The following is an 11,566-nucleotide window of genomic DNA, read 5'->3' as shown; positions in this document are numbered from 1 at the left end:
AATATTTAATCATGGAAGGAACGCATCTACTCTGGAAGGACGGGACAGGATGGACAGTGGGAAAGCAGAGGAAGCCAAAGGCTTCCATGCACGTTTCAAGGAAAGAGGCTGAGAATAGGTATGATGGGAGAAAGCACGCTAACACACATGGCAGGTATAGTAGAACTTTTATTTTTTTTAACTAACTAGCTTTTATTTTTTTAACTAACTAGCTTTAATCAGTTCATTGTTGAAGGAATCACAAGTCCTCGACGTCAGGTACCTTCAGCATTTTCATCATCTTCTTGTACTCGTTGTCGAGGTGACGGAAGAGAGGACAGCCGCAGATCAGGTCCACTGCATCTTGGTCCCGGTCTTGATAGCAAGTCATCAAAGTTACCAACAAACCATACTCGCCGCTGAATGGGAAAGTTGGAAAACAGACACAAGTTTCCTTCAGGCACTTGGAGGCTGCAGGGAAATCCAGGTCACACAGATGGGCTAGACACTCCAACAGGGCTCTCTGGCGGCCCAAAGAGAAGCACGCTACCTTCATACACAAGTGTTTCTCCTGGCCTAGGGACATCGCAGCGTCCCTGTAGTTCTTGTGCCTCACCAGCACCTTGGAGGCTCGGCCAGTGAAGTCCAGGGCCAGCAGGAAACGGTCATCCCCTTCAAGGAGCTGGGATGCCTGCTGGTAGAGATACACCACGTGGTGCGGGATGTGGCTCTCCAGCAGGTGGCTGAAGCGCCTTAAGGTCCAGGCTGCGATGTCTACCTCTCCACACTCCAGGTACCAGGAGATAGCCTGCTTCACGGCTTCAGCGGCATCCTCCACGTGGTCGGACGTGCTCAGGTACAGGCCGGCTTGCTCGTAGGCCATGGCGGCACGGAGGGGCACTTGGTTTTTCTCGTGGGACTCGGCTTCCTTGAGGAAGGCTTCTGTGGCCTTCTCCACCCTCTTAGCTCTGCAGAAGGCTAAGGCAGCCTGTGCATATTCGCTAGCAGCCTTGCCATAGTCTGGCTTCCATCTCAACAGCCCGACGTGTGTGTGTTGGATGGCCTTGGCCATATGCCGCAGGCCCTCCCTGCTTTGTTGTCCTGCCATGTCCGGGGCTGAGCAGGCGCAAAGGGGAACGATGAGGAGAGAGAGAGAGGGAGAGCCACAGCTCACCCCAGTCACAGAACCGAACAGAGTGTGCAGTGGAGCATTGTGGGGGAGGGGTGCCGATGGAACATCCCATAGATTCCAGAAGAATCCTGACAGAGGGCCCCCTAGTCAGAGCCACAGGGCAAGCTAGGCCCGGGGACAGAGGGCCTCCTGGACCTGTGCAGAGGAAGAAGGAGCTCTCACAAGTGATCCATGTGGGCAAGGAGGTGGCGGAACTAACAAGGAGGGAGTGCGTAGAGCATTCAGAGGTGGGTAGCTAAAGACCAGGGCCAGACTGGGGAGGACAGAAAAGGGCCAATGGAGAGGTAGAGGGGAACACAGGGTGGGGGGAGGGGAAGGGGGTCTGTCCCAGGGGAGTCACAGGGATCAGACCTTGTAACCGGGAGAGCAGCTGCTGCTGGCCAAGCTGTTCACCTGGCCAGGGCTTACCCTCTATCACCAGTGATTCAGCTCTGTCAGTGTTTATAAAAGCCTTTTAAATTTTGGGAGAATTTATTTTCATACTAATCGCTGAAAGAAAAGAGAGGGGGGGGAAAGTCATGACTCAAGGGTCTGATCCTATGACCGTGATGTTGTTTCCACAGGACCACAAATGTGGAGCTGGGAAGGGACATCACAGGCCCTTAAACTCAACAGAGGAGGAAACTGCAGCACAGAGTTTAGAGAGGTGACTTGCCCAGGGTGACACAGCTACCAAGGGAAGCTCAATTCAAACGCAGGTCCCCTGACTCCCCAAATCCAGAATTTTATACACTACACTATACTCCCTCTCATGATATAGAATGATTTGTTTTTTTAAGTATAAAAGCTAGAGATTTATTGTAATTTTCTCGATAATAAATTATCCAATTGGCTATGATGCTTTCCCACAACTGAACACCACCTTTCCCATTGACTAGTACCGAAGTTGGCACTTAACCAGATTGAGGAACAAGGCAGAAAGAGCAGACGTGAATATCATGGGAACTCAACTTACACTCCTTGTGCCTGTGTACTGCACATTATTCTTGCCAAGGAACAGTGTCTGAACAGATTAGGGGGGCAATATGGCCTCCACAACCATGTCTGAGGCACGCAGTTACAGAAGTAACAGAACTGAAATTCAGTATTTCCCTTGAAATATCAGTCTGCGCTCATGTTACTTGAACACCTTTCAGTTTTTTAAAACTGTACACAAGGGAAACAAACTGACCTAAGTGAATACTGGACCAGGCAATCAAATACATGGCTAAGTTCTAGGTCATCTTTGAATTGCTCCTAGAGGAATGTACCACCCAACAGTCTGAGAATTAGCCACATAGGATTTCTCTAGAAGAAAGGCTGTAGAAAGAGAAGCCCAACGGGCTTACTGCATAGTTGGAACAGTTCTTTATCTTTTCTCTGTAAATTTCTACATTACCCAATATCCATTTCAATTCATACAGATGTTGGTTACCAGGTACAATCCTGGTCCAATTTGGAGGCAGTTTTCCTCCAAAATGTCTCCTCTCTGAGCTTCTGAAAAGCGGAATGCTCACCTATTCTTATAGGACTACCAAAACTCTTTGGAAACTAGTGGCTCAGAAATCATTTTTAATTCACTTATTACCTGTGCACAAGAGAAACAGCTGATAAACCCAAAAGAAAGTTTAATGTGCCCATGTTGGTTAAAAGTAATTGAAATCTCAGGACCCTTTCAGTGAAAGTAACATTTCTAATTACCAATCACTGGGCATGTTAGAATAGCTATGGTAAAGCTCAAAAGCCTTGGGCAAGAGCGCTTTCTGCAAATAATACACCACTTCTTCAGTCTGCACAAAGACTACAAGGTAATTGACAGCTGCTCTGTGAATGTTGAGAAAATGTTACAATGTAGCTTTCTGTACAATGAAATGTACACTTAAGGGCTAATCAGGATCAGCATTTTTACTATACTTTAAATGAAGTTCCCTAAACAGCACTTCTGCTGAGAGATGTGTATCCAAGTTGCCTTAAGATTCTACATAACTAGAGAAGAATCTGCTTTCATATTTAATTGTTCTCTGTCCTTTTTTGTTACAAGGGTCCCGCTTAGATGATTCTCTTGCAATGGACAGCTTCAGATGTGCATACTCTATGGTATACCAGAGGGGCACAAATGTTCAGTAAGTGTATGAATAACACATCACACCCCTATGGGGTGGTGAGGGCATGCCAGTGAACCAGGACCGCGGTCCTTTGCAACAGCAAAGTGGTCACCAGGGACCACAAAAGGTCATGCGGGAGGGAGTCTGCTGGCCAAGCTGTTAGCCTGGCCAGGCACTACCCTCTATCACCACTGGCTCAGCTCTGCCAGCCTTCATAAATGGCTTTTAAATGGCAGGGAAATTTTTAAACATTAATTGTTTTAAAAAAGAGAGAGGAAAAAAATGACTCAAGGGTGTGCTTGGGGGAGGGAAGCCCCCAAATGCCCTGTGGAAACAGCATCACAGTCCTAGGATCACAGGTGTGGAGCTGGGAAGGGACAGCACAGGCCATTAAACTCCTCACAGGAGAAAATGCAGGCACAGAGGTTAAATGACTTGCCCAGGGTGACACAGCTACTAAGGGAGGCCCAATTCACACCCAGGTCCCCTGGTTCCACAAGTCCAGAATTTTGTCCACTGCACTGTGATGATATATAATGATTTTTAATAAAGCAAACTTTCCTGTAGGAGGTATATCCAACAACTTTTAAACTTTGTTGTTTTGCTAAGGCCTACCAGATCCCATTGAGAAAAACCTGAAAGATGGTTCAGAATCTCCCAAGCTTCTTTGGATGGGATTTAATCTGAATTCCAGGCAAAGGACTCAGAGAGCCATGAGCAAGAGGAGCTGATTATGGGAGAGGGATGTCTACCTGAGACAGATTTCTGTGTCTGGGCTGGAAGTTGGGGAAAAGATTGGGAAAGGAATCACACAAATGGTAGCGCCTGGGCCAGAAAGGCTTGGCTGGGTCAAGTCAAGGCTTGAAGGAAGAAGGAAGCTTTCAGGGAATATTGGTCAAAAACCAAGGGCAGGCACAGGATGGCAGGAAGAACAAAGAACTGCGCAGTAAGGCAGAAGCACATAATCCCTGAAGGAGACGAGTGGGGCTTTAGGCTGGAAAGATAGTATAAAGGCAGGCTACAGAGGCCACAAAAGCAAAGCTAAGCATTTCTATCCTGTGCTGCAGGTTCTAGGGAGGCACCCCAGAAATCTATCCACACATGGCCAGTCAGCCAGATCAAGTGTATACATGGAAAGCAGCAGAGGGGCCTGAATGACCTGAAATCCAGACCCAGGCAAACAGAAGAGGAATCTTCAACACAAAACGATAAGAGGGAAGTGATGTTTCACAGCAGGGGGTCCTACCCTAGGGCCCAGCAGCAACCTGCTGTAGTGATCCATGCACAATGACTGGCCAACAGACAGCCCCTGGTCTAAGAGGGACGTGACTACTAGGTCAGAATCCCCCAAATAACCTCCTCAGCTAAACAGAGAAGAATGTTCAAAAGCAAACCCAACCCAGGAACAAAGTGGTTAAAAAAATACGTCCAGAGAGTCTTTGGATGCAGGGCCACTGATCCTATGTCAGGGCCTATAGGTGAAGCACCACGGAAGCGTTCTGCTCAACTATACATAAGTAGTGAGCCTGATTGCCCAGTAAGGGGGACACAGGAAACATCCAAGGTGCCAGCACCCACAACAGGATGTCCTCCAAGGGGCTCTGGTGAGGGAACCCCAGAGAAATTGATCTGGGCACATGGTGGTTACTCAGAAAAGTCACCTGGGTTAGAGGGGGCATCTGTGGAATGGCCAGTTCCCTGCTAAGTATACCTTGGAACAGAAGGCGATGAATCTAAAGTTAGAGTTAGTCCATACAGCACAAAGGTTAACTTGCCCAGGGTAAGAGTTCTTCATAGCCTGACTGTCACTTGCTTTCTATTTCTGTCATCCTTGATTCTCTGTGTCTCAGGCAACATCTGAGGACATATTCAGTTACGTTTCACACTCAGACTTCTGAACATGGAGCGCATCACAGGTTATTCACATATATGTACCCATCAACACTTGGGCAAAGTTTGGGCAGCCAAGGTCAGATCCATCCCCAAGCTGGTGCAGTAACAACTTCTCATGCCCAGGAGACTGGATATTTGTCACCCTGATCATTAAAATTAAACATTTCTGTGCAACTGAGAGTGCTGAATTTCATTAGGAATCATTTCTAAAGAGGTAAGACTAGTGATAAGAACTCGAAAGAATTTCACAGTAAATAAACTAAGGAAAACTCTGAGTACTACACCTGCGTCTCCCCACCACCACCAAACAAGCTCTGTGAAATCCAGTCCCTCACAGTGGGGATGGGAGTCAAGATGAGCTGCAGCAGGCGCACCACAAATCTCTGTAGACTGTGTGTTGGCTCCAGACAGTTCCAGTGTAGACATGGAATGCATCAAAGCAGCCAGAATGGAATGAAATCCAGACCTAGGGGAAGAGAAGAGGAATCTGCCACACAAAAGGCTGAGGAAATTCATGCTTCACAGCAGGGGTTCCCAACCTGAGGTTCCAACACCAACCCAGTAAAGTGATCCTTGAACAAAGACTGTAGAGGAGACAACCTGTGACTCAAGAAGCACCCGAGTACTTGGCCAGATTCCCCCCCCCACACACACACACCCCCCAAAGACAGGTATAACAGAACTTTTTTCTTATTTGATTAGCTTTAATTATATCATTGTTCTAGGAAGGATAGGTTAACAGATGGTACATTCCATGTAGAGAGAGAACACGTTCCTCTTCCTCCTCCTTTTCCTGCAATTTCTGCTCCCCCTCCTTAGTGTCCTCCTCCACCTTCTCCATCTTCTTCTCCTCGCCCTCCACCTTCTTTGTTATTGGGGCTGTTTTCTTGTGGCTGTCAGACATGGGCATGCATGTAGATGGAGGTGGCAAAACCCTGGTCCTCATGTTCTTGAGGTCAGGTACCTTCAGCATCACGGTCATCTTCTCATACTCCTTGTCAAGATGTTTGAAGACAGAAGAACCGCAGACCTCATCCACTCCGTCTTGGTTCTGAACTTCATAGAAATTCAGCAAAGTTACCATCGCCACATATTGGCTCCTGCTTTGGAAACTGGGAAAGTAGATACAGCTGTCTCCCAGGCAGTTGTAGGCAGCAGAGAAATCCAGGTCACACAGATGGGCTAGACATTGTGCTAGGGCTCTCTGGTGGCACATGGAGATGCTCTCTACCTCCACATACAAGGGTCTCCATTCCCCCCATGCCACCTTGCTGCCTGTTGTATAAGGGGAAGACAGCAGGCACTTATTCTACCACCTCAGCTGGTCCTCACAACAACCCTGGGAGGTGCATTCATTATCTCCAATTTGCAGATGGTGAACTTGAGGAAGTTTTTTAAAAATGATCTGACTAGGGTCACAGAGCTATGAATTATCTGAGACAGAACCTGAACTCAAATCTTCTTGATCCCAGGGCTGGCTCTCTATCTACTGTGTCTGCTGCCTAAAGCCAATATGTCCACGTAGAGGTACATGCAAGAGACATACAAGGTAGTTGGGAGGTGGCTTTGGAAGGGGAGGTTCTAGTGGCCAGGAAACTGGCCAGGGCCCCTTACAGAATGAGATGCTTGAATTGTTCCTGAGAGAACCCAGGAATGCTGAGAAGTAAAGGAGGAACAGGAAAGCACTTTGGGGCCTGGTGGGGTACAGTTGGTGTAAAGATAGGGATGGGAGATGATTTGAATTGAGAAGCTCCTTGCACTGGTTTAATCCAGGTGAATCCATGATGTTTTGGACCAAGACAGCCAAGATGTATTGGAAAGGTAGTCTGGGTTTCTGCAGCAGTCTCTTCTGCCTCCTCCAAATTGGGCACTCCACCTGTCTATCTAGGACTGAGTGCTGAGGGAACTGGAGATTCAGAAGAGGTCTCATGGAAAGTGAGCTTTTTCTTCCTGCTTAGTGATTTACCTGACTGAAGGAAGCTTCTGCATCCTGACTAAAGCCACAGATGATTTTCCCGCAGACAAAGGAATAGGTCTGCCTTTGGGATTGGAAAGGCATCTCTAGTCTTACTCCTCTCCAACTTGATTTCACTTTTTGATTGTATTTGGAATTGAAAGACCCAGAGGACCCATCATGCCTGTCCCTGTTCCCTGTGGCCTGTCCCCGTTCCCTGTGGCCTGTCCCCGTTCCCTGTGACCTGTCCCCAGTGTGTTCCTGAGCAAGTTAACTTCTTTGGGGCCCAGAACTACCTCTTATGTAAAATGAGGGGATTAGACTGGGTGGACCTATTCAAGTCCCATCCAGGTTGACAACTGATCCTGTTCCTTATCCTACACCTTAGCCTCAAGCTCAAACTGATTGAAAGAAGTTCATTTCAGTTTTCCAGGGAAAAGGCTAATTCATTTGCAGACTTCAAGGTCTGGGCACTAGGTCTTAGAATGGTAAGCACAGGGGAGGCATGAACAAAATCTAAGAATTTTTAGGTGTTCTATAATCTGACCCTGAGGAGTTTTGGCAGTTAAAAAGTCTATAAGTATAAGAAGTAGTTCTTGATGATCATTGGGAAAGGTTGGGGGGGGTGGTCTGGCAAAGCAGAGAGTAACCTCGTTGATAATTTTCTCCTGGAACCCATGCCCTGAGCCAGGAATTACCAGTCAGTAAAGGGAAAATATTTCACCTTGGAAGGAATGTGTATCTACTCTGGGAGGATGGCCCAGAGGGGTCATTGGGAAGGGGGAGGAATGCAAAGGCCTCCATTCAAGTTTGAAAAAAAAGGGTGAGAAAAGGTATGATGGGAGAAAGCACACCCACACACACACAGATACAAGACTGGTATAACAGAACGTTTATTTTTGTAACTAATTAGCTTTAATTATATCATTGTTCTGGGAAGCAGAGGTTAGCAGATGGTACATTCCATGGAGAGAGAGATCCTAACTTCCTCTTCCTTCTCCTTCTCTTCCAATTTCTCCTCCTCCTCCTTAATGTCCTCCTCCGGGTTCTCCACCATCTTCTCCTTCCCCCCGTCCTCCTTCTTTGTTGCTGAGGCTGCTTGCTTTTCGATGTTGGAAGGGGACATGCATGTGGATGAAGGTGGCAAAAGACTGGTCTTCAGGTTCTCGACGCCAGGTACCTTCAGGAATGGGGTCATCTCCCTGTATTCCTTGTCCAGGTGTTTGAAGACAAGAAACCTGCAGACCCAGTTCACTCCTTCTTGGTCCTTGTCTTCGTAGCAATTCAGCAAAGTTACCATCGCCATGAACTCAGCAGTGCTTGTGAAATTGGGAAAATATATACAGCTATCTTCCAGGCAGGTGGAGGCAGCAGCGAAATCCAGGTCACACAGGTGGGCTAGGCACTGCGCCAGGGCTCTCCAGTGGCACACAGGGAAGCCCTCCGCCTTCACATACAAGCGCTTCTCCTGGCCGAGGGAGATAGCAGCGTCCCCGTAGCGCTTGTGCCTCACCAGCACCTTGGAGGCTCAGCCAGTGAAGTCCAGGGCCTTCAGGAAGCAGGATTCCTCCTCAAATACCTGGGATGCCCTCTGGTAGAGGCACACCACCTGGTGAGGGATCTGGCTCTCCAGTAGCTCACTGAAGCTCCTCAAGATCCAGGCTGCGATGTTTGCCTCTCCACACTGCAGGTACCAGGAGACAGCCTGTTTCAGAGCCTGGGCCATCTCCTGCAGGTGGTTGCACGTGCTCAGGTACAGGCCAGCTTGCTCATAGGCCATTGCCGCACAGAGGGGCGCTCTGTTTTTCTCATGGGACTCAGCTTCCTTGAGGAAGGCTTCTGCAGCCTCCTCCAGCCTCTTGGCCCTGGGGAAGGCTAAGGTGGCCTGCTTATACTTGCTGGCAGCCTTCCCGTAGTTGGGCTTCCTTCTCCACAGCCCAAAGCACATGTATCGGGTGGCCTGGGCCATATGCCCCAAGGCCTCCCTGGTTTCTTGTTCTTCCATGTCCTGCGGCTGCCAGCTGCAGGGGAGGAGGACCTGGGCCAACAGGGAACTGCCTGGAGAGAGAGAGAGGGAAAGCCACAGCTCACCCCAGCAACAGAACCCAACAGAGTGAGGAGATGAGCATTGTGGGGGGGGGGAGGGGTTCAAATGGAACAACCCATTGATTGCATAAGCATCCCGACAGAGGTCCCTGGAGTCAGAGCCATAGTGGAAGTGGGGCTGGGGATATAGGGACTTCTGGGTCCTTGCAGAGCAAGAAGGACATCTCGCAAGCAATCTATCCAGGCAAGGAGGTGGCCAAACCAACAAGGAGGGAGTCTGGACAGCATTCAGCACTGGGTAGCCAAAGACCTGGGCCAGACTGGGGCCACAGAGAAGGGCCAATGGAGAGGCAGAGGGGAACACAGGGTGGGGGAGGGAAGGAAGGGGATCATTCCCAGGGAGAGCCACAGGGCTCAGGCCTGGTAACTAACACATCACACCCCTCTGGGACGCTGAGAACGTGCCAAAGAAATGGAGGCGAGGGGATCCTTTGGAAGAGCAAAGAGGTTGCTGGGAACCACAAAGGACCCCGGGAGAGCGCAGGTGCTGGGCAAACTTTTAGCCAGGCCCAGGGTTACCATCCATCACTCGATTCATCTCTGCAGTCTTTATAAGTGGATTTTAAATTTCAGGGGAATTTTTTAATCCTAATTGCTGAAAGAAAAGAGAGACAAAAAGAAAACACAATTCAAAGGTGTGCTTTATTGGGGAGGGAAACCCGGACATTTCCTATGGAAACAACGTCACAGTCATAGGATCACAGGTGTGAAGTCAGGATGGGACATCACAGTCCATGAAATTCAACTAAGGAGGAAACAGAGGCACAGAGGTTACATGACTTGCCCAGTGAGATACAGCTACTAAGGGAGGCTCAATTCAAACCCAGGTCCTCTGACTTCCAAGTCCCGAACTTGGCCCACTACAGGATACTGCCTATGATGATATATAATGATGTTGAATAAAAGAAACTTTTCTGTAGGAGGTTTATCCAATAACTTTCAAACTTCTATTTGGTTTGGACCTACCAGATCCCATTGAGAAAAACCCGAAAGATGGTTCACAATCTGCAAAGCGTCTTTGTCTGGGATCTAAGCTGAGTTCCAGGGAAAGGACTCAGAGAGCCATGAGCAGGAGGAACTGATTATTGGAGAGAGAGTGTCTAACTGAGTCAGATTTTTGTTTGGGGGCTGGAAGGTGGGGAAAGATTGGGAAAGGTAAGTGGTCAATGCAAGTGGTAGCAACTTGGCCAGAAAGGCTCAGCTGGGTCAGCCCAGGGCACTGGTGCTGTGCCCCTGCCTCGAGAGGGAACACACACTAAGGGTCATGCTGAAAGGATCACAAGCAAAGGGCCTCAGTGCCCTGAGAGGGAAAATACAGAAACCATCCAAGGTGCAAGCAACCATAGCTAGAGCTCTACCAAGAGCTTCTAGGAAGGGACAGATGGGGACACACAAACAGACAGACGGGGACACATACACAAACAGAGAGGGGACACACGGACCGATGGAAACACAGGGACAGACAGAGTGGAACACAGCACAGATAGGAGACACAAAGACATATGGGGACACAGGGAGAGATGGGGAAACGTGAACAGACAGATGGGGCACAAGGACAGAGAGATGCGCATGCATGGACAGACAGAGGAGGATGCAAAGATTGGTGGGGAAACATGGACAGACAGGTGGGGGATACACCAAGAGAAAAGGAAACACGGACAGACACATGGGGACACAGAGACAGATGGGGACACAAGGATGGGCAGATGGGGACACACAGACAGATGAGGACAGACTGATTGGGGAACAAAGTTGGAGAAACAGTGACAAACAGATGGGGACACATTCACAGACTGATGGAGACACTTGGAAAAACAGATGGGGACACACAGACAAATGGGAACACAAGAAGAGATATGAGAGACATGGACAGATAGGGACACAGAGCTAGATGGGACACACGGAGAGACAAATGAGGACACAGAGACAGATGGAAACAAGCAGACAGACACTTGAGGGACACACAGACAGGCAGATGGGGATACAAAATCAAGACGTTGGGGACACACAGAGGGGAACACTGGGACAGAGAGGAGACACGGACAGATGGGGACTCAACAGATGAGGATGCACGGATAAGCAGATGGGGACACACAGAGAGATAGGAGATACACAGATGGATTGATGGGGACACCCAGAAAGAAGGGGACTCGTGGAACAGATGGGGACACACAGAAAGATACATAATGCTTGAGGGAAAGCAAGAAGAGGACCAGAAGCTCCTGAAATGGAGACACCAGGATAGAGAAAGAGAATCTCCCACAAAATTTCATACGTGACAACGTCCTTCACAGCAGGGGGACACACAATACACTCTTGGCCACATTCCCTTACAACCATCCACCAACAGTGTGCAAA

General features: G+C 48.7%; 1 long non-coding RNA gene and 1 pseudogene across 2 annotated transcripts; one reads left to right on the top strand and one right to left on the bottom strand.

The window, feature by feature from the left end:
• Positions 1-238: 238 nt before the first annotated feature.
• LOC140516339 (gamma-soluble NSF attachment protein pseudogene) lies at positions 239-1,087 on the bottom strand (annotated as a pseudogene).
• A 132-nt stretch (positions 1,088-1,219) lies between these two features.
• LOC140515388 (uncharacterized) lies at positions 1,220-5,347 on the top strand. Of its 2 annotated transcripts, XR_011971000.1 has the most exons (5): positions 1,220-1,398; positions 1,735-1,817; positions 3,192-3,273; positions 4,323-4,591; positions 5,106-5,347. It is a non-coding gene; the product is annotated as an uncharacterized lncRNA (long non-coding RNA). The 2 variants fall into 2 exon arrangements; XR_011970999.1 differs by having other exon boundaries at positions 4,323-5,347.
• The last annotated feature ends 6,219 nt before the right edge of the window (positions 5,348-11,566 follow it).

The sequence above is a fragment of the Notamacropus eugenii genome, chromosome X (assembly GCF_028372415.1).
Source record: "Notamacropus eugenii isolate mMacEug1 chromosome X, mMacEug1.pri_v2, whole genome shotgun sequence".
Lineage (NCBI taxonomy): Eukaryota > Metazoa > Chordata > Mammalia > Diprotodontia > Macropodidae > Notamacropus > Notamacropus eugenii.
Note: the sequence above shows the minus strand (reverse complement) of the source record. Positions and strands in the feature narration are given on the sequence as shown.